This window comes from Doryrhamphus excisus, linkage group LG17 (genome assembly GCF_037039965.1).
Source record: "Doryrhamphus excisus strain RoL-2023G ecotype Guam linkage group LG17, RoL_Dexc_Guam_v1.1, whole genome shotgun sequence".
Taxonomy (NCBI): Eukaryota; Metazoa; Chordata; class Actinopteri; order Syngnathiformes; family Syngnathidae; genus Doryrhamphus; species Doryrhamphus excisus.
In genome coordinates this window covers 982,967-1,005,704 of record NC_136373.1, presented here as the reverse complement: position 1 = coordinate 1,005,704, position 22,738 = coordinate 982,967, and the positions used below count along the sequence as shown (strand labels likewise).

Genomic DNA, 22,738 nt, shown 5'->3' with positions numbered 1-22,738 from the left:
CAATTATAAAGCAAAATTTTGGTGTTCCTGGTTCATGGATGTCACTCACGGCTCTTTTGTGTTACATACATGTTCATATGGCCTACACACACACACACACACACACACACACACACACACAAAAGCAGTCCACAATGTGGAGTAATAGTGATGGACTATCCGTTCCACAATAGCTAATTTTAGCCACATTGCTATTCTTACAAGACACAACACAGTTGGGATATGTTGGTGCCCTCTGCATATTTTAATGCACAGCGTCAAAGTCCGGGCCCAGGGGCCAAAACCGACCCGTGCTACAGAACTCATTGGATAATATTCCTAATTGGGTCCGCCTCACGGACATTACCAAAGTGCTTACAAAGATCTACATGTGTCATTAAGATGGATTCACACCAGGTCTAAATAACTGAACTGTACCAGGTCTTTAAACATTACACTGTCTATAGAATTTGGTTTTAAACGCAGTCAAAAGTCATCATTTTGACTACAGCATCTGACCATTCCACGGATGCAAACTCTTCCGGGTTACACATCTCACGGATTAGGATCTGGTCGGAAATTTCCATCAGGAATGAACGGACATAACTGATCCACATAAACAAAAAATGTATATCCACATTGTCTTGCACGTTTTGTCCCAAACCTGAAAACAAAACCACAAGGGTGCGTTATATTGGTATGGTCCCGTCATACTGGGTTAAAGGCGTGTAGGCTGTTCGGTACTAATGAGACATTTTCTCCAAATCTGACTGTACTAAGTACTAATTTGGGGACTGGATTACTGAAATCCCGTTATGCCAAATAGCGGCCAAGATGTGGATTAACACGTTTTAGCTCAAGGCTGGCAACAATGTGGCAAATCTTTCGATTGTGTTTTATCTACCAGCAGATGGGAACTGGCACCTCGGGCTGTGAGGGCTTTGAACGTTTCACGTTTATACGGCGATCCCGGACAGTAAAAAGTTCCACAGGTGTTTTTACAAAGTAGCTGTATAGCGACAAAACATCTCTCACGCGGCGACGCTGAGAAAGGGATTCGCGGCACGTTTGGCGATTGCAAACAACTTTGCGGCTTTTTGCACCCCATTAGTTGCATCCAAGACATCCATTCATAATTTGCTTTGAGGCCTTCCTGTGTCGATGACACTCCAACAGTTTACACTTCCTCTGCAGCGTTGCACTGATGACAAATGTCTTCTTTTCCCTGTGAGGTTTCTGGGTTAGGCATTAAAGTATCATATCGTGCTATTGGAAAGAATGACAGGACGCTCGTCTCAATCTTGATTTTTCATCGCCGGCTTTGTGGTCGCGGCGTTATATGAGGGAACGTGTGGCTAGCATAATGGAGTCGGCCTGCCAGGTGTAGCCTCATGCCCGCAATTCATCGCCAGGAAGGTTAACAGGCCTCTAGCCACTTGAAAAAGCATAGCATACGGAAAGGTCACTTATAGGATAAATGTCCACGTGTGTGTTTTAAGAAAATGAATGTCAAGGTAAGTGAGTTGGAGAATTAGAGGGCAGTCACTATGAAGAACCAATGCCGAGGCAGAGGTGTGCGTAATTAAGAACTTCACCTTCCAGGAGTGCAACCCCCCCATCCCCACCTACGCTGATTAATGGCGGCAAAGATAATAGAAGTGATGCAGGCCAGAAGGCAAAAAAGAATCAAGCTAAATGTTTGAGCAATGACTCGCATGCTTAAATATAACCAAGCCAAGCTGAGGGGACGGCGAGGCCTCGGCGAGCCACCGAGAGGCGAGAAGGAAAGAGAACAGATCGATACACATTGCCTCAGTCGTCTGGGCATCCAGCCCACAGTAATTCAGGTGCTGTCAGAGCATAATTGAAGAATGACGCACGGGGAGTATATCCGCCAAGCAGGAAGATCAGGTTACACGTCTTTGGAGAATCCACCCAAACCTACAGAACCTCCTGAGGAAAGACGACTTTACCGACGACCCGTTTACGACTTTGCACTAATAAGTGACTCCTCATTGGGGGTCAGACGGAGGTTAAGGGGAGGCGGATGAGTGTTTGTGTACGTGGGAGAGATAATGACTTTTCGCCTTCATTACCGTGGCATCGTTAGTGAGGTGCGGTTGCACCGTGCAACATCTCTCAAGCACCTCGTGCATCGGTAAAAATGATTATGATTGTACATGTGAGCCAAAATTAGAATTTTGACACGCATTTTGTGTGCTTTTGAGCACTTTTGATGCATGACTTCCGCAAAGGGTGCTTTCATTAGTCTTAGTTAGCAGGACTCATTTTCCTCTACATTTCGTGGTAGCTCAAGGGAGAGTCCATTAAATTTTGATCCAGGTATGTCTGGAGCTTCTTTTGGACAGTTCTTACACAGCAAGGTAACTTCACTTCAAGCCAAGGCTACAATGAAATGAAAACCTTTCTAATTTCTAAAGGTAGAACTAGAAAAAGTTGACTTTAAATATCTTATATAACAAGTGTCCTTAAAATCCAACATTTCACATATTGTCTGTGAATTATTATTATTTTAAAGACAAATCAATGAACATCCAGATAAATTCGGCCTTGCAGGAAGGCCATCCTAGTTTTAAAAGTATATTCTCGCTTTAATATTCTACTTTTTCCATAACTTGAATTGTGCTGCACCAGTTTTTTATGATCCTGTGTTATATCCATGAAACCAGCAAACATCCATATAGAAATTGTATACTCATTAGTGTATGATATTTTTTAAAGTACACAGCAATAGTATTCTTCTCCTGGCCGGGATTCATCAGTCAAGGAAATGATGATCTGTGACAGCAATTATGTTAAAAAGGTGGACATGCGTAAAGGTGCTGCAAACTGAAATCAATACGCAAAGGCTTTCATTACAGACGGACAAGGAATCGATACTGTGGCAACACTCCTGCTTAACTTTTACTCAAGTTTGCGCAGCCGCGGACGAGTAGTGTGATGCATTATTCAAAGGCTAATGAGAGCAAAGGGGAAATAATTGATCAGGCTCAGAGTTGAATATACACCGGGATGGCCTCTTACCGTAATTCACTCTACTATGTGCAGTGTAAAAATGATTATATTACAACATATTTTACCACAAGGCCTGCTTTTAGATGTGTTAAAAATAGCATTTTATCCGGTATAATCACAATTTTAATTAATTATTCGAGTTGTACTACTTTACTAGAAACTGAAATTGGATGAAAATGTTTTTTTCTGACAGTGTCACGCAAAAATGAGGTACTATTAATCTTGCAAATTTCGAAGTTATTATAGTATATATGCTTAACTGTTAAATATAAAAATAAAATAAAACAATACACATACAGTAACTTCAACTTACCAGAGTTTACTATGTAGTTAAAAATATTGTACTGTAATCGGTACTGCATTGTTCCTATCAGGGAGCTGGTCGGTGCGTTTTGGTGACGAGGAGAAACGTCACAGTGGACGTCAGTGTTTACGTTTTTAAGTTTTCGCCAGTCTAATAATCGACAATTTTTAAAAAAGCTACAAAGTTTACCAGGACAACACCACTCGAACTCGTCATGCGTGATGAAAACTTACCCGCACTTTTGTTCATCCAAAACTTTTCGCGTCCTTCCGTCCACGGTTCCGAAGTTCCAGTCCGGGCTGCGTCAACTTCCCTCCGGCTCGTATTAGACTTTTCACTCGCCATGGTGTGTAAAATCACAGTGCGCAACATCTGCGCGGTTTGGTTTTACGCGCGTCCCCCAGGCCCTGCGAGATACGAGTGGGGCCAGGCCGTGACGGAGAAGTCCCCCCTGGGAGTGTCACACCCAGGAGGAGAGGCGGTGCGTGGATCCGAGCAGCGACAGGGAGCTGAAGGATGGAGCGGGGTACATCCTGGGGGGGCCCACCTCGACGAGTCACTCCGCCCTGGGTGACCTCACCGTGGCTCGGCCGTGGCCGGTCCGCACTGGCCCGGCGCCCCTCCGGCCGTAAGCTCCTGATAGGGAGTCATTATCAGTTCTGCTCTGCTTAATCATTGGACGGGGCTTCACCTCACGGCCGGCCTCTCATGCACGCAGTCACGCGTGGCCGAGGAGAGGGGACATTTTCTCCCAGGATAGATGGCGATGACGTGCCCCCCCCCTTCTCACCCCCACCTCCGCCAATAGCCGGACATGTGTGTCATCAACAGTCTTCAATCTGGAGCAACTTGGAGAAACTCAAGCAGGGTCAACATTTTACAGCAGGGATTGGGGGTCTGTGCTCTACTCTGTGGGGGCCTCCTGTGGGGTGGGGTGTGTGGGGGGGGTCCTAGGCATCCTGACTTTTTTTTTTTTTCAAAAATAGCAAGATTATTTTTCACTGCAACAATACAATCATTTGCATCATACAGGCCCGCATTAAATCAGCTAATGGTTTATGTAAATTAGAGGGGGGGGCTCCTGGCTTGGGTCATGTGAAAGGCACACTTAATGGGTTCAGAGGTCATGACAGCTGGTATTTAGAAGCAGTTAGAAGTTCAGGAGCAGCAGCTTTGTAATTAGCCTCCAACAAATACACAAACAGAGATCAGGAAGTTTGACCTAAATCTAGTCCTGCTCCTGGATTTTTATTTTCGAAGGCAACCCCTACAAGTGGGAGGGTGTACACAGAGACTGGGGCCTACACAAATAGTAGTTTTATGCACACTAAAATTAGCACTTGGCCGGGGGCGGGGCAAATGACCCCGAAATCATTTTACAGCACACACATCCCTCAACAGCAAGGTTTGACGACCTATGATAACCCCTGTATAAATCAGCATGACTCAGATACTGTAAATATTGTTGACATGGTGTATTTAAATCATTTTTTTACTGAAATCAACCTAAAACCACGGTGAGTGTTTCTATTCAATGAAATATTCATGTTTTCTTTCAGTTCTATTTCTTCTATATCCTTCAGGTCCATACCAATTAGAAAATCTTTCCCCTAGTAATGAACAACTTCCAAAGTGGATTCTCCGAGCCCAGAAATATGGCCTCAGCTGTGGGACTTAATGGGATTCTACAGGCAGAGATGTGCTGAATGACTGAGTGCAATAGATGCATTTGCATGGTGCGCTGATCCATCTTCACGTCAGCTCCGAGGTTATTCAGGGTTCACACGCCTGCTTGTTTCTCTCCTGCAGACTCGATAAATAAATCTCTGCAGCGCTCTGTTTACCGCCTGAATATAAATTTGTTTGCAGTCGATCGAAGGCCTGTGCGGAGGTATTAGAAATTGTATTTCTGTAATGGCTTTCAGCAGAGGGTGGGAAGGGAAGGGGGGAGGGGGGTGTGAGTGTACGTGAGGATGGGCATCAAAACAAGCGGAGAGAGGAAAGAATAGGTGTAAGCAATATTTATCCCCTTATATTACAAACGATGCAACAATCCTAACTGGTGAGCGACCACGATGCATTCAAATGACATTCAAAAAGCAAGTAACCTTTTTATCTTGTAGGATAAGTGCAGCAATCCGTGTATGCTGTAGGAACACCAGATGTTTGATTAGCATATTTGAAGTGCACCTTTCCATAACGCCGAGCTACAAAATAAAAACAACAACAACATTTAACCGAGGGACAGCTTGTATGCCCCTAAAACACACATTTAGCTCCAGAGATAGAAACAATGTATGTGAAACAAAAACTGTTATTAATTGGAAACCTGATTGGCCTCAAAGCAAGCGCCGCACCCCGTTTACACCCCCCAGTTCGATAAAAACAAAAACATTGGCCCAACACCAACCAGTCCACCAACCTCCACAAGGGCCAGAAGTTGCGAGTTGTTGAATTTTAATTGTGTCAATCTTGAGATATTTCAAAGAAAAAAAAGATTTAAAAAATGTTGTCAACGCTTCAGGACACCACAGAGTATCGCAAAAAACGATCGATCCAAATATCGATCTCAACGTTGGCATCAATATTGATCGATACCAATGTCAAAAGCTAGACACTTAGGCTTGGGTTGGTTTCCTTGGCTGTGTCTCCCCCCCCACCCCCACCCCCACCCCCGTCTCTTGTGTATGATTTACCATCACATGACTCAGCTACAGGCAACCAAACACCACCCATCACTACCTGCCAGCTGCCCGCCAGGCAGGCAAGCCCAGACATACCACAGAGAGAGCAGGAGGATGGCAGTTTGTTGATATTTTCAGGCCGAAAACGAGACCGCGGCAAGTTGATTAATTTGTAAGAAGGCTGTAAAACGAAAAACTTTTACCGTGCGAATAAAGTATTCCATATTATGTACTTACAGACTCTGCCCAAATTATTTCCCCAATTTCAACTGATTAATAATCTAAAAAGAAAATCAAAAAAAGTAAAAAAAAATTCATTCAGATTTAGACTGATTGAGATTGCTGATGATGATTAATGATATCGGGATCGATGTCGGCGATTTTTGCAAAGGCGTTGAACCATGGTCCATCCACTGCCTCTGGATCATATCTAATTATGGTCAGCCCGCCAACACTAAAAATGCTAAACTGGTAAACATCGTAGATCGTAATTTTTAAAAAGCGCACAATGGAATTTGTTCATGACTGTTTATGAGTGGTTAGCATATAGGCCACACTGTCAGGAGATCGGGAACACCTGTTTTCGATTCCCCGCGATTCTCCACACACGGGTTTTCTCCAGTATTCCAGTTTCCTGCCACATTTGATCGCATTACAATGTCTAAAACAACAAACTGCATTCATCAGATATATAATATTGCAACAGTCAGATTGCTGCTATGTTATCCCGATGCTGGGTACTCCCCAGGGGGCCTTTTCTCTGGGCATGGCATCAGACGAGTGCTGTGATGTATTAACCACCCCAATGGTACCGCTTCTTTTTGTTGGCATCTCTCCCAATTTTTGAAGGAATGGCATGATGATATCTATTGTTTGGATGGGAGCATCACTTGGGTGGCTGTGTCGGGAGATGGGAGCCAATATTGAGTGATGATCATTTGTTTAGCCTCCATGCTCTGATGGGTGTCAATAGGCATTTAAGGCCATGAGATCAGCAAGGACGCAACTCTGATTACAGCCGCAGATTGACTTGAACCTTCTAGTGCTTCAGCCGCTGTTTGACATGGAGTCCCGCAACACCGTCAGACATCATCATGTGTCGGCTTCTTGACCTTCACAAGACTGAGAATTAACCCACTTTGACAGACGACCGTCAGTGGTGGTCAGAGAGGTCAGCCGCTGTTAAAGCACTGGGGAAGATGACAGCCATCTATGCACGATTAAAGAGCCTATCAACCAAACGTCACGCTGAAGCAGGAACAAGTCCAATGGACAGGAGGGGATCAAACAACAACAAATACAAGGAAATGGTTAGAGCAGCACAGAGACGCCACCGGATGGTGAAGTGTGCCATTGACCGGTGGAGAGGTGACTGTGTGAGATTGATGGAGCATGTCAGTGTTTCTCAAATATTGACATTTGTGACTAATAGTGATGTCAGCGGCAAGGTGTGCCGAGCCCACACACAATCAGACAGGGGAATACTACCTCCAAGCAACAATACTGTACAACAGGCAAATTATCCTCATTTGGATTACCACCAAATAACATAATACCACAACATTTATTGTGTACAATTTTACCCATACATTTGCTGTCAATAATGGATGTCACATATGTTACATAAGAAATAATACCCCAATTAAAAATAGACTACTATGCTAAAACAAGAATAAATAAACTCCAATAATATAAGCAATGCATAGTCATTGACAACACAACATGCAGCACCAAAAAACACCAGGATCTTTCCAATTCTGCGTCATGGCCTCCAAAAAAGCCAAGAGGAGTCGGCACGGTCCAAACAATGACAATCAGCCATCAGTCATTTCCCCCCCGAGCCGCTGCTTGTTTCGGGGGTTCTTACTGTGGGAAATGAGCGGGGTTAAACATGAAACAGGAAGAAATGTTCATCATTGGAGCGCACTTTGTTTGTCGCCGCAGGGAAAGAGGAGAGGTTTTGTTTGTTTTGGTGTACACCCCCTGCATGCTCACTGTGCACATCAGCGGTCCGCTGTGTATGCAAAGTTAATATGCGGATACACTAATGGGACTCTATTCATTAGCTGCCTTTAACTTGAAACATTTTCAAATGTAATCTTTTAGCTTTTTTTATATCCTACCTTTGCTCTAAATCTTTGTCGGACTTCTAAAACAGCACCAATGAGGCATAATAAATATTTTCATATTTGCTTGTGATACCAAAAGCTTTCCCATGGAAATATGATCTCATAATAATTTCCCTTGAAGTTCATTTAGACTTATTTGGCATCTGTAAAAAATGCATTCATGTTTATTAATTTTGTTAAAGGGGACCAATTATGCTCATTTTTTGGCTCTTTGTATTGAGTTGTGGCTCCTACACACAAAGCAGATCTTCCAGAATCTGCACCTATTCAGCTGTATTTTTTTTCATGTATTAGTCGAGTGGTTAGCGCGCAGACCTCACAGCTAGGAGTTCAACCCACCCTCAGCCATCTCTGTGTGGAGTTTGCATGTTCTCCCCCTGCATGTGTGGTACTCCGGTTTCCTCCCACATTCCAAAAACATGCCAGGTTAATTAGCGACTCCAAATTGTCCATAGGTATGAATGTGAGTGTGAATGGTTGTTTGTCTATATGTGCCCTGTGATTGGCTGGCAGTCTAGGGTGTACCCCGCCTCTCGCCTAAAGACAGCTGGGATAGGCTCCAGCACCCCCGCGAGGATAAGCTGTAGAAAATGAATGAATGTATTCCACCCATGGCACGCCTACTACACTGTGGTTTGTCACACTCCCGCCTGCATAGAAACACATCATTGTACAATAAATACTTTGAGTGATAAAGTCATTGCCTGTTGAACAATTCCAGAGAGATCAATATTGGTTAACGTGTGACATTTAGCCATTCCAAGTTCATTCATTTTAACCAGAATTCCTCGGCTACAGTATATAAAAAAGAGCTGTTCCCAGAGTGTGGGCTGAGACACATTTATGACCAACGTCCCCTTTATGATCCCTGATCAGCTCTAACTGGGAAGCATTTAAAATGTCATTGATCTTGATCATACTTCTCCGTAATATGACAGTAACCGCTGTATGAGATTGAGGAAGTCAAATTTCACAGATTGATGAGTCACATCAGCTGAGTTATCATCCATCTACCTGAGTGATACCCTCAGCTTTGTTCCACACGATGTATCCGACAAATAAATAAAGGCCGTAAAGGTGACAGGCAATTGATGCGTAACAACAAGTAACTCTAAAGGCTGATGGGCGGGGCTGCCGAGGGGTTTGTGGGGCAAATAAAGTTAGTAGGTCATGAACGGGACAAGTCTTTGTCAGAGCTACACCGTCAGTGTCTCTTGACCGAAAACTGACCAGAACCAGATGAGTTTGCTGTGTGAGGTCCACGTTTTGGTTGTGGTCAGGTGATCGGGTTCGGACTTGGTTTATTGTCGATTATTTCATGTATTCTCGGTGTGTAAATGTGCAGCCCAGTGGTGCCAACTTGGTGAATTTGTCGCTAAATCGAACACCTATCGTCCCCTTCTTTGGTCATCCAATCAGCAGCCAGAACCCAGTTTAGATGCGTTCATGAACTTGCGGTGAATCAGATATTTCAAATTATTTTCACAAATGCACATTTCTCCCACTTCAGTGTTAAAAAAATCGAAGGAGGGAGTCCCAACGAGGAAGTTGAAGTACGCGGGTTGCCGACCCCTGGGTTAGGTTGAGGGTTGGGTTTAGGGTCAGTGGGTTAGGGTCATTTTTAACCAATGATGCCCGGTTGAAAAGTCCATCTAAGTAGTGGCGATCGCTGCTTGTGACTGGCCAATCACAAAGCATGAAGAGTGAATACATAATGAGCATTTTCTTTAAACACGAATACACATAATGACAAAATGTACTCGTTTCATACTCATATCTGCATATATGCATTATCCGTAACCGGCTCATCCCTACAGATAAAAACAAAAAACGTCAAACCAAACAGTAGAACGAATGTAATTCAGGCTAATTGGTTACAATGTATTTGAAGATAATGGTATTGTAGTAACCCGGCAGGTTTATATAGGGTGTAGAGTTTGAGTCCGTCTTGTGAAAATGGCGTTCTTGACTGTGCTATTTTCTCCTTATACACCGCTGCAAGGTACATGCCATGTTTATGGGCCAGTTTGTCAAGTTTGAGCCAGAGAGGAAGGACTTAAGGTGAGCTTGCGTGGTAAACCCAGCAGCAGTTCTGAGAGATACGGACGAGTACGGGATGACAACGCAGTGAATTGTGATTGGGTTGTAAATGAAAAGAGCAGCGAGGTAAATTGATTTGAATTCAATAATAGAAGCATCTGGTTGTTCTCCTGGAAGAAAACACTCAATTTGGGCTTCAATACATTTATTTCATCTGGTATTGAAACATCTTGATTTAATCACTGTTTCTGTTTTGTGAAGCGGAACTTTTGTTGCCAGCGTGTGAACTAAGGTCAATATAAACATAGACAGTACTCATTTTCATATTGATGGTAAAAAATAAAAATAAAAATAAAAATAAAAATAAAAATAAAAATAAAAATAAAAATAAAAATAAAAATAAAAATAAAAATAAAAATAAAAATAAAAATAAAAATAAAAATAAAGTAGAATTTAATAAGCTTAGCTTCTTCCTACTCCTTTTGGACATGTGGAAATGTGAACTGATTATGTGATGCATTCAATTGTACCCTGATGCATGTTCAAATGAAATTAAACCATTACCATTACCATTTGCAGTGGACTTTCTTTGACCTTTAGGGATCCACCTTGACCCCGCACCCCAATGATACTCCGTACTGTTGGAGTATGTGTTAAGGAAGCTCATATTGAGCTTCAACTCCACTGACATCATAAATCACCAGACATGTAGAAGAATCTCAAGAATCCGATTCTGCCTTCCCCTTTTCCACACAAACTCCACCTCCTTCTTTCTGTCTCTTTTGCAAACAGACACATTTCCCCCTTAATCTTTTAGCGCTCCCTCTTTCTATTTATTGCTTTTCCTCGTAAATAACCCTGCTATTACCGCCTTCGTGAACATTCATGTGGCATAGCGCTGGCCTCATGTTATGCATAATTTCCACACCTCTATAGGTCCCCTGACACCCTTGAAGACCGACAGCTACTGGTGTCAAATGTCTGCGGAATGACAGCCGATCCAGCCACTGATCAGGTAATGAATTAGGAGCGGGAAGACATTCCAGCCAGGATCACTGGGGGGATCAGCTTCCTCATTACTTCCCTCATTTCAGAGCCGTCAGTGTTTCTCTGTGGCAGCTCATTCACCGTAAGGCCACACATATAAAACTGTCAGCAAGTCCAAAAGTCATGTACTGTTTTGTTAGTAATATTGATACTAAAGCTAGCATTATCACGTGTTAAAGGGAAACTGCTATTTTTTTGGTGGGGGGTGTGCATTCGGGATCCTTATTTGAAATATGAACACATATTTCTTTCCCCTTTTTGTGCATTCTAGCGCAAGAAAATGTGTTAATATGAGCTAGCTAACAACAAAGCCAACAAAGCCCTACAAAATGGCAAAAGTCTCCGATTTGCATAACTTTCCCCTTTTTGTGCATTCTAGCACAAGAAAATTAGCTAATATGAGCTAGCTAACAACTACACAAACAAAGCCCTAAAATTTTACATTTCTGACTTTATTACTGCTCAGTACTGACCCCTGGGTAACCTTTTTAAATTGGGTCCTAGCCCCTTCATTTTAAGCGGAACAATTGTGTACTTGAGTTCTTATTAAATTTTCCCATTCCCTTGTCCACGTTTGGGATGAATTACAACACCGATTTTAACTTCTGACCTTCGGGATTACGTAGAATGTTTTCACAGTCAAGCGGAAGTCTGGCAGGGTCTTGATGTCTACGTGACACTCGTGACATTACAGTATATCAAGGTATTACAATGCATGGCATGTCCAAGGCTGTCTTGGCTGCAGACAGACCCGACCGTGCCTCTGTTGTTAATTTCGTGGCGAGAGTCACATGGATGTTATGGTTCCTCAGTTCAGACATTGGGTGCCATAAAAATGTTATCTTTATGCTCGGTTTCAGCCATGTGTGAGTAAAACGCTGAGTCTTTTTGAGCAAATGAACAAAATATAGATCATCTTGTCACTCCTTGTATGTTTAATGTCCAGGTGCACCAATACTTTTGTCTATTTCAGGTATCTAGAAGGTAGCTGCATGGAGTTGGTATCAGTAGGGTTAAAAATTAATGTAGCCCAGTAATCACTCAAATAATAAAAGAAGGGCCCTGAGTTCTTTAACCTGTTAAGTCTTTCAATGTGTCTCGATTATTTTGCTCACTGTAAATAAACTGTTAATCTCAAAGTTGCACTCTTTTAAACCTGTATAATTTTAAATCTGGCATACAAACATATTAACAGATGAAATAACTAAAAATCACACTGGAATCAGTGGTATGAAAAATAATCTTAATAATTTACTGAGCAGGTATTCAACTACACCATGTAAACAAAACACAATTGGTGGGCCCCCCCACACACAAACACGCACAAGCCGGCAAATACTACCCAAACATCCCTTTAGTTGCAGGCCTGATGCGTGGCTTGCTTACGGCGAGGCCAAAAACTGTGCGGCCGCTTCACTCAAACTGAGCAAAATAAAATACGGTACCTTATTACGACAGTGACGTCAGTTGAGCGGGAAGAAGCCTCTCATACGAGCCGGCGAAGGTGGTCTGTCTCTGGGTAGCTTATAGCGCAGTCTGGAACCACTAGGGATCTCTTCAAATCGGAAAAGATGAATTACAGCCTTGTTAGTAAGATGAGTTAGCTGTAGTGCGGCTAAAAGTTCATTCACTTAGCTAGCGATGCTAACAAATAATGCGTTAGCTAACGGCTAATACGCGCTAATACATACCGTGAAAAAGCTGTTCAAAACGCTCCAGTATCTCACAGAAGATATGTAGATAATGTCCAGGCACAGACGGTCGGACAGACCATCTCACAACACCGATTGTATACTCAAACACACTTTAATACAAACTTTTACAACTTTTACAGACTTTTACCGAGTCAGTTAGTCACGCGACACACCTCCACCTCGGCTCAGAATTTCCGGTAAAACGCACCACTTCCTCTTACTGTCACTGCCTTCAAAATAAAACACACCTATTCAAATGTAATTCACCGTACTAAACAGTACTTTTTAACCTATTGATATATATATTTTTATGAACCCATTTTTTAACCTTATTTATTCTACTTAAATTGTTTTAAACATTAACTTTATTACATGTGATATTTTAACCAGGTTACATTAATGTAATACTTCACTGAATAAGACAACCAATCTGAACTCATTCATTCATTCATTTTCTACCGCTTTTCCTCACGAGGGGTGCTGGAGCCTATCCCAGCTGTCTTCGGGCAAGAGGCGGGTACACCCTGGACTGGTGGCCAGCCAATCACAGGGCACATATAGACAAACAACCATTCACACTCACATTCATACCTATGGACAATTTGGACTGGCTAATTAACCTAGCATGTTTTTGGAATGTGGAACAAAAACCGGAGTACCCGGAGAAAACCCACGCATGCACAGGGAGAGGTGAGGTCTGCGCGCTAACCACTCGACCGCCACGCCGCTCTCCAATCTGAACTATTAACGATAAAACCTTGACTATTAAATAAAGTTATGTTTTTTTTACATGTGGAAAAGGCTCAATGGATGCCCGTAGTAAAATCCTCATTTTTTATGTCCGAAAATACGGTGTCATTAGTGTCTGACACCAGAGTTTGTTGTGGCTTCAGAATCCTAACATGCACCCCCACCCCTCGAGAGTCCAGCCCTGACTTGCAGCTTGCAGCACCTCAATTTGGCTTTTGTATCGGCGAGGCTCGGGAAGGAGGCAGCAAAAAAAAAATTCCTGTCATGGTGCCAACTGGGTTTGGAGCTTGTGGTTGGAGTGTTAGAAAGGCTTGATGATTAATGGTGGGGAACCTAGCGGGGGCAGCAAGGGAGACACTTTCAGTTTCTAGACGGTGCAACTTGAATGCATAATTGTGAAGAGGTTTGTCTGAGCATTCCTAAACAAAGTGTTACCTTTCAGGAAGCAACCTGGGATTTAATGGAATTCTGGTGGAAGTCAAAGTCATTATTATCATTATTTTGCCTTTATTAAGCGTGTACGGAAAATGACAAGCAACAACAATATCAAAGCATTGTTTCGTTCAATGTGAGCATTATTCAATCATGTCACGATCTAGAGCACATCATACAGAAAAGAGGCGTATAGCGACACTATCCTATAGTTCAAGCATGCAACAATACTCCAACATCCACATAATATTTTAGAAGGTTTCTGCACGCTGTGCTCAAAAAGAGGGGCAGCAGATTTGCAGTAATGTTCATAAACGGTAGTTTCATTAAAGTATCCCAGTGGTGTGCTACGAGATTGAAGCTAATGAGTGAAAGTAAATGTATCATTCAGATTAAGATGGCCGCTAATGGGCCAACGGGGCAAATGTTGATTATTGACGCTGGTGCTGAAATGCAATGGGCCATGGTCGGTGGGGCCAGGTCTGATCAGTGAAGGCCTCGCCATGAGACAGTAGGAAATAATCCACGCTATGGATGGGAAAACGGGACAACTTGAAGATATCTGGGGAGTTACATAAAAACTGCCTCATCCTGGGTTTCTAGAAACCAAAACTGGTGATCTGTGAGCCGCAGCCCAGCGGCCATTTCCGACATGTTAGCGTGTCACAAGTGGAATTCCTTCTCCAGCTCTACGACGTTCTCTGCTTCCTGACACAGCGTCTGCTTCTATATCCAGCGTCTGTCTGTAAACGCACAGAGAAGACAAAGGTCAAACAGGTTTATCACGGCTAGCCATAGCCCACGTTGCTCCTCTGGGACAAGTAACAGGGCTCTCACAACGCTTCCTGTATCTTCAGTCATGCTTGAGACACACAGCAAGTCAGCCTGTCAAGTGTGTCATGTGCTCAGGGAAGGTTTGCCTCCTGAAGCAACAGTCTGAGGGAAACATCTGACGCCACTACGGTTGCCTGACAGGCCACATTAATCACATGCTACACACACACACACACACACACACACACACACACACACACACACACAGACCTGCCACAGCACCATCTTAGTCACTTAAATGCTACCTTAGGATATCTCGTGGAAATAACTACCATTACGGAATCAATTTGACATGTATGTTGGTAGTGATAAAACATACAAGGGTTAATGGGGACTTAGTAAGAACGATTGTAATGGCGGCCATCGTATCTATCGCATTAAAACACTAGCGCTATAGCAGGACTGCTCAACCACAGAATGTAAACATTGAACTATATCATGTAAACAAAGCTGTTTAGTTTACACAGCAGTGTGAAAAAGTGTTTGCCTTCCTGATTTCTTTGGGGTTTCTTTGTTTTTTTTTGGCATATTTGTCACCCTTCAATGTTTCATATCATCAAACAAGTTTAAGTATTAGTCAATGACAACACAACTGAACACAAAATCAAACTTTTTTATTTTAAAAGGGTGAAAAATAACTAAAACAAAGCTACATGACCATGTCATATCAGTCTTGAAGCTCAAAAGTATACATAAATGACAAAACTTTCACTTTTCATATTTTTCAAAGGCTCTGTTGGAACGACAAACATGGAAAAATATATCTACCAGAATGCTCCAACATGCTCGTCTGTGGATTCATCCAGTGGAATGTTGTGGAAGATCTGCATGGCGATGAACATGCAGAGGGTCCAGTGGGCATCCAGATGCTTCATCCTGGTCCAACCTGGAAGTGGAAAAAAGCAGGTGAGGTTAGGTTTGGCTGATGGAGCTCTCACATTTTAAATAAAAAAAACATACAACAACAAAGTAAAATAATGTCTGATCACAGTTCAGTTGCAAAATATAAAGCATGTAGGGACATGAAGTTGGAATAACCAAGTTGGAACATTTGAACAACACTTACCAGGAGGCTGCCCCGGTCACGTGTCTGTGAGCTGTCCAATGGCTGAGCTCAGGGGGTCTGGCGTCATCTGCTGACAACTTGGAAGCTTCTCTTCTACTTTTTTCCACACAAGAGCAGCAGCCGCAGTCTTTACTCGCCTATTTGGACGAGACATGGACAAATAAGTCAATTTCATGAGCGGTTGAAGAAGGAATGAAAGTACAGGAGTGATACTGCAGGAGAGCAAAATGGCAGACAGGAGACACAGGCTCAGTGTTTGTGTTCATTATGTCATCAACTGTTACTGTTACATTTGTTTTTTCTATTAAAAAACAGCATAGAGTCTGAAAGTTGTGCGGTTGCCAGGATAACAACGACGGGCTACGTCTATTTCCTGGACACCACGTTAGCTAGTCGCTTGTTAATCGTTAGAACTCCATTACATTTAATTAGCTGCCACTGTATATAATTTGTGTCTAATTTTATGTCTTAAACAATTACATTAAGGTAACATGGAGCTTAATATATTGGATATGTACTTTTTAAATCCAAATTACACAAAAAAATAGAAACGGTAATAATAACAACCCCTACCATAATTTTCATTGAGGTGAAGGCCACAACCGGAAATATCTTTTCTTGAGGTTGGTGTTTTTCAATCGTTGTACCGTGAGGAATTATCTAATATCAGTTTTTAATTAAGATTTATTAATAATTTCCCGCAAATATTATGTTATTGTCCGATGTCCGTGGTGTAAAAACCGGCAGAGCAAATGTAATATTGGTCCGTGTGGCAACACGTAGCCGAATACTCGTTCCTCCAATAGACTTAGCGATCACGTGAGGTTTTCCCAATGTAAAAAACGTACCGTGGCTCAAAAAAAAGGCTATTATTATTATTAATATTATTATGGTTGTTGTCGCTGCTGTACGGTCAGAGCTATACAAGTGTTGGGTTGAAGGAGGGGGTTGAAAGTAATTAAATCGCGTTTCTCTTCTGCAGCTCAAACGCACCCTTGAACACACACACACTCTCTGCATCGGAGATAGAATGTGTGATATACAAGCTCAGCAAGGCCATAATTTAGCTCCTGTGCCTGCACCGCGATTCTCCGTGAACTCTGTTTGAACCGCCCGGGTGGCAATAAATCATTTTTCTCCTTCACGCGCACACAAAAGCGCGCCAGTCGCTCTGGGTGTCACCCCCTTTACAGCCCCCCCCCCCTCCTTACCCGCTCCCTCTGTCTCGCTCTCCCCTGCTGACAGCAACAAACATAAAGTGTCAATAAAGTCTTTTTTTTCTAAGAAACAACATGGAGATTTTTTCACCTCAAATATGACGTCATCATTGTTTGTGTTCATTAAATTCTTCTACAAGTACCAATCTTTTGTGCAAAGAGTGTAGCAGAAGACTTGGCGTGCGTGCGCATGTGCAAAAAAAGGGGGGACCAGGCTGGACAGATAAGATGAGACCGAGGGAGGGGGGGGGCGTTAATGGGCAGAGAGGATGCTGCCGGTTAAAACGCTGCATACAAATGGCGCTGTCTTGGCACAGAGGGAAGATTTATGGGCCGCGTGCCCTATATTGCTGTAAACAATGCCGGGCCAAATGAAAGGACTGGAGTTTGCACACCACCGCACTTCATAAGCCGGCCCTAAAAAAACACACAATCACTGTCAGCTTCCAAAAAAAAAAGGAGTTCGGAATTTTGCACAACGAGCATACAAACACAGGGTTTAAACTCGGGGCTGTTTGCCCATCCGTCTGTTTTCTATACGCTTATTCTCACTATGGTCGCAGGTATGCTGGAGCCTATCCCAGCTGTCTTCGGGAGAGAGGCGAGGTCCTTCTATATCAAGCCCAAAATAAATCATACATCATAAAACACCAATCAGAATCAGGCAAAATATGATTAAAAAATATGCTTTTGCAATGGACATATTTGATTCATGGGAAAATAAACAATCTGTGTAGAAGTACTCATGTATCAATAAGATTATTATTGTGGCTTATAACTACAGTGTACTTTAAGGAGATTTGAGTACTAATATTTTAACCTTCTAAATAAGATAACTCAAAATATTGAAATTTTGTTATGCAGTATTCCACCACAAAAAAAAACCACAAAATACTTCATTATTTCTACCGATTCTTAAAGGGGACCTGCTCGTTCTTGGCTCTTTATATTGAAATGTGGGCTCCTACACTCGTACCGATCAGAAAGCTTTCTGATCTTCCAGAATCTGCACCTATTCCTTGGTTCTTTTAATTTATCGGTCACACTCCCAAGCAGGTAACATATAGGTGGACCTCAGAAGGAGCCAAACGTGAGGGTGCTGCCGCCGCCTCGCCTACCCGAAGAGGAGCACTCATTGTTGGACACACTTTGTCAGAGGCACTATAGCTCAGGAAATATGATCATTTTCTCTTTTTTACACTTTTTAAATATGTCAAATGGGGGGAAATTTTTGCAGCATATTTGAACCAGAATACAAACAGCGTGTGTTAGCATTGATTGTGTTAGCATCTCATTGTTATTAAACAATGGATGTCTTGTATTTTTTATTCTTGAACCCAGACAAAACTGAGATGTTGATTATTATTATTATCAACTTGGGACTTATTTTTACGCTTTAGTATTGAGTTAATAGTATTCCTGGCCTGTTTGACTGTTTTTCCTTGCCCGGATGGGGGTTTAGATCAGGGAATGTTGTCTATTGTTGAGTTTGTAAAGCCCTTTGAGGCTCTTTTGTGATTAAGGGTTATATAAATAAACTTGACTTGAATTGACTTAAAGGGGACCTACAGTATTATGCTTGGCCCTTTGTATTGAGTTGTGGACTCCTGTAGAGCAACTACACACAATAACCAGCATACAAAGCTTTCGAGTTCTTCCAGAATCTGCACCTATTCAGTTGTATTTCTTTGGATTTTTGCGCATCCTGCAAAAACGGTCTGGTTTCATGTATTCCATGCATGGCCTGCCTCCAGGCACGCCCACTCCGTTGTGATTGGTCATACTCCCGAGTGCCTAGAAGGACAAATTAATTAGATTTATATTGTTTCTTAAAGGGGCAAATGTATTCGGTTGGTGTGTTTGTTTACAGCAGCATTTCTAGACCAGTGGGGCGGGATATAAAACTCTATATTTTGTAGCATTTTCCTAGTTTCAGTTTCAAGTACAGTCTGTACAGTACAGATAAATGAACAGATATTATCAGTTTTTCTAGTATTTCAAATTGGGTGGGGGTGGCGTGAAAACATTTCTGCTCCTTAGGGGGACATGACAGAAAATAACTGAGAACCAGACCTTCTGGAACGGATTAATGAGGCAAAGCGCGGTTCCACTACACATGTATAATATAGGCCATATAACATAACATTGCACTATTTGAAAAGGAATACTGTATCTGTGTTTACAAATAGGATTAGGATTTTATTCTGCCGATACCGATCCATGAGTCAAATCAACCGATACCAGTGTCAAAGTCTCAATAGCCAAGGTTTTTTTTCTTGTGAGAGCTGCTTTTCCAAAATGAAAATGTCCAAGAGCTACTCATTTTTGGAATATTTATTTTCATATTCATTACAGAGCTGATCCGTGGAGGGGATCGGTTGTTTAAAGCAAGTATCGGTCGAGGTCGATATCGTCCTTTTTTCCACTGATATCGGCCGATACCCATTTCCCATAGTCTATAGTGTGAACGGGCAGCAGGGTTGTTAAATACGGTGTTACACTTTTTCATACTTGTCAACAAAAGTTCAACATTTCTGTTAAAATTGTGAAATATGACAATTTTCGTAATTTGTCCATGTCAAAAACATTTGTGCAAAATTTTAAAAATGGTCAAAACAAAAAAATACAAGTTACCAACAGGTTCACTGATCCAAATAATGGAATAATTCCGGCTACCATGATCAAGAATATGAAAAAAAACATATTCTATTCTTCTTTTTAGGAGGATATCACTGCAAAATATTAGTAAATAAAAGTTATTTTTCCACTGAGGCTAGTGTGCTCACAGGACCCCTCCCACGGACTACTCTCTGTGTTTAAGTGGATTCCATCAAGTCTATAGACTAAGATGCCCACGCTGCAAAACACAAAGGAAGATGACAACCTTTGTCTCCACAGCGGTCCAGTTTTGAACTTGGACCCCTTCCCTGTCCACAACCTCCATTTAACTTGTTTTTTTTTTATTGCTATAAATGTATATTTTTTACCGCAGCTCGTTTATTGGATCTCATTGTAGCGTGCAGCTGTACCTAATATTGTGGCCCTATATACTACATCATGTTTAGTCTCTGTTATGACCCCCTTGAAGCCCATTGGATGTTAGGGAATGGCCGCCATGTTGACCATCTTCAAAGATGCAGCCTATAGAGTGATGAAATATTTCCACAGTGAATGAAAGTTTAACTCGGTCATCATTTCCTATGTATGGATATAAATATATGGATGTGGCGTCCACGACTACGACGACTACTGCCGGATATCTCGAGCGTGGAGCCAAGCGGCTTTGCGCGTCGGCACATCAATTGTCTAATGGAGGTTTAAAACGCACTTTTATGTTAATGAATCGAAGGGACGCATCTGCTGCCTGGCGAACGGCTGGAAGGAAGAAGATGAACGCATTTATGACACACCCACCGCTGGTCAATGCGGAGAGAAGTCAGCAGTATGACCCTCGTTTCAACTCGCAGCCTTTATGCAGCTGCCACGCAGCACAGAACAACAATGGCGCACCTTTCATCACCAGGCAAAGTGGCCGCACAATGCACTCACCTGAGAGGGCAAAGTTTGTTTTGTGTGCAAATAAAAACGTCAACCATTGAAGCATATTGCACGGCTCTGGTTTTTTTTTCTCTACACTCGCTGCTATTCCAACATTTTGTCTATTAGAGTAAATATGTTCTACATCTTCCCACATAGAGCCCTGCGGGAGAAACATAAATCAGAGCCAGTCTGCCATGCTGCAAATGGTACAATGGGAGATGAAGACTCCGAATGCTTCAGCAGACAAGAAAAAGCCCCCGGAGCCGAGTATATACTCAGAAAATGTAAGCAGACCCCTGAATGCTGCTTCATGTACACTTAAAAGCAGAACAAGGACATAGTTAATACCGGAAATTATATTTAACTCTCCTCTCAGGTGAGACTATACAATAAGCGGCTATTTTCCATGCATAAAATCAACACAACTTCAAACATTTCTACACTTATCGTGCAAATTAGTTCAAATTAACGAGACAAGCCTGTGTTAAACAATTATTTTGGAAAAAAAAGGTACATTTTATTCACATCATAAATCGAATAAGACATTATAACAAATCATTAGAAGCAGAAAAGCAGCCCCTATTTTGGTCTTTCTATGACTCACGGGAAAAATGGACACGCCATTATTATTTGTGGTTGGACTAGAAATGTATAAATATTCCATTTGGAACGTTTTCTTTCATTCGACCACCCAAGAGACTCAAAGAACAATGTTTCCTTAGTTTGCTGCTAAACGCCATCATTCTGGAAGGGAAGCCATTACTCAGACTTTCATGTTTTACTCTCAAAAAAAAGTTCTCCATAAATGCTATAGCAGCTTTATGCAGCATTAATAAATGTAAACATGATTATGACGTAAAACTGTAATTACTGTAATGCATTTAAAAATATAAGTTGTCATAAAATGACAACTAATATTGTAATAAATGCAAATTAAGTGCAAACAAAGTAACGCAGGACGTCCTGCAGGTAAGAAGCACTTGGAGGAAAGGTCACAAGGATGCACAAAAGGCAGCAACATTCAGCCTGCAGGCCTCCCCACGGGCGAACAGAGCCCACTAAAGAAAGAAAGCCGAGGCCAAGGGGACCACAGCCCCAGTGGGTCAACACGCAGGGCCGGAGAAGGGGGGGGGGGTCAAGCATCCAGACTGAAATGAGCCTAATGGGACAGAAAATGTGTCCTCCGTGTGAACTCGGCCTTCTCCCACCTCGTCCCCCCCCACCACCACCACCACCTCCCAAACTTCAAACAAGTACCTTTTCAGCGTGGCGACACGGAGGCGACACATTGGGCGAGGGGGGGAAAAGGGGAGTTGAGGGATGCTGCATGCTGACTGCGGCCCGCACATCCATTTCTCCAATGTGTCCGCCAACATAAAGGCTCCTACGGTCATTTTTCAGCCGCGCGTCTCATCGCTATTCTGCGGGAGAAGCAAACCTCCACGGCGCTGAGAACATCCACTCCAAGCTCTGCTCCTATTCCACGCCATTTTTGGCGTTTATGGTTTGAAACCGGCGTTTAATACATTAGCTTGTTTCTCATACACACTAGCATTCAACCGGATACAAACCGTACATGTCACAAAATCATCCCTTCATATCAAACATATGCAAATTAAACTTAATATCTTGAAAGATTAATTAACAACTTGGAAAAATATACCTGAAAAGAGGTCCTAAAAGTCTCGGAAATCCATGTGAGTGCTAGCTTGCCACTTAGACGCTACTTGCAAATCACGTGCTGTGAGTTTACAACTTCCTGCTTTTGTCCTTCAATTAATGCTGTCACTTAGCAGCACACAACAAGAATCTTTAGTTCCGCCGTGGGTACAACCAAAACATACACAATAAATTAATTAACTTATTAATAATATTATAATAACGTATACTCTTTTAACCTGTTTTAAGCTTCAGTGAAATAAATGATTTATTAACTAAATTCATGAACTTATTTAAGAATTATGCTATTTTTGTAACACGTTTGTG

General features: G+C 42.2%; 1 long non-coding RNA gene across 2 annotated transcripts; it reads right to left on the bottom strand.

Annotated features, from left to right (window-relative positions):
• Positions 1-14,150: 14,150 nt before the first annotated feature.
• Positions 14,151-22,507, bottom strand: LOC131137482 (uncharacterized). Of its 2 annotated transcripts, none has more exons than XR_013630144.1 (4): positions 22,416-22,507; positions 15,996-16,132; positions 15,698-15,815; positions 14,151-14,838 (listed from the first exon to the last, which is right to left on the bottom strand). It is a non-coding gene; the product is annotated as an uncharacterized LOC131137482 (long non-coding RNA). The 2 variants fall into 2 exon arrangements; XR_013630145.1 differs by lacking the exon at positions 22,416-22,507 and adding an exon at positions 16,569-16,774.
• Between the last annotated feature and the right edge of the window lie 231 nt (positions 22,508-22,738).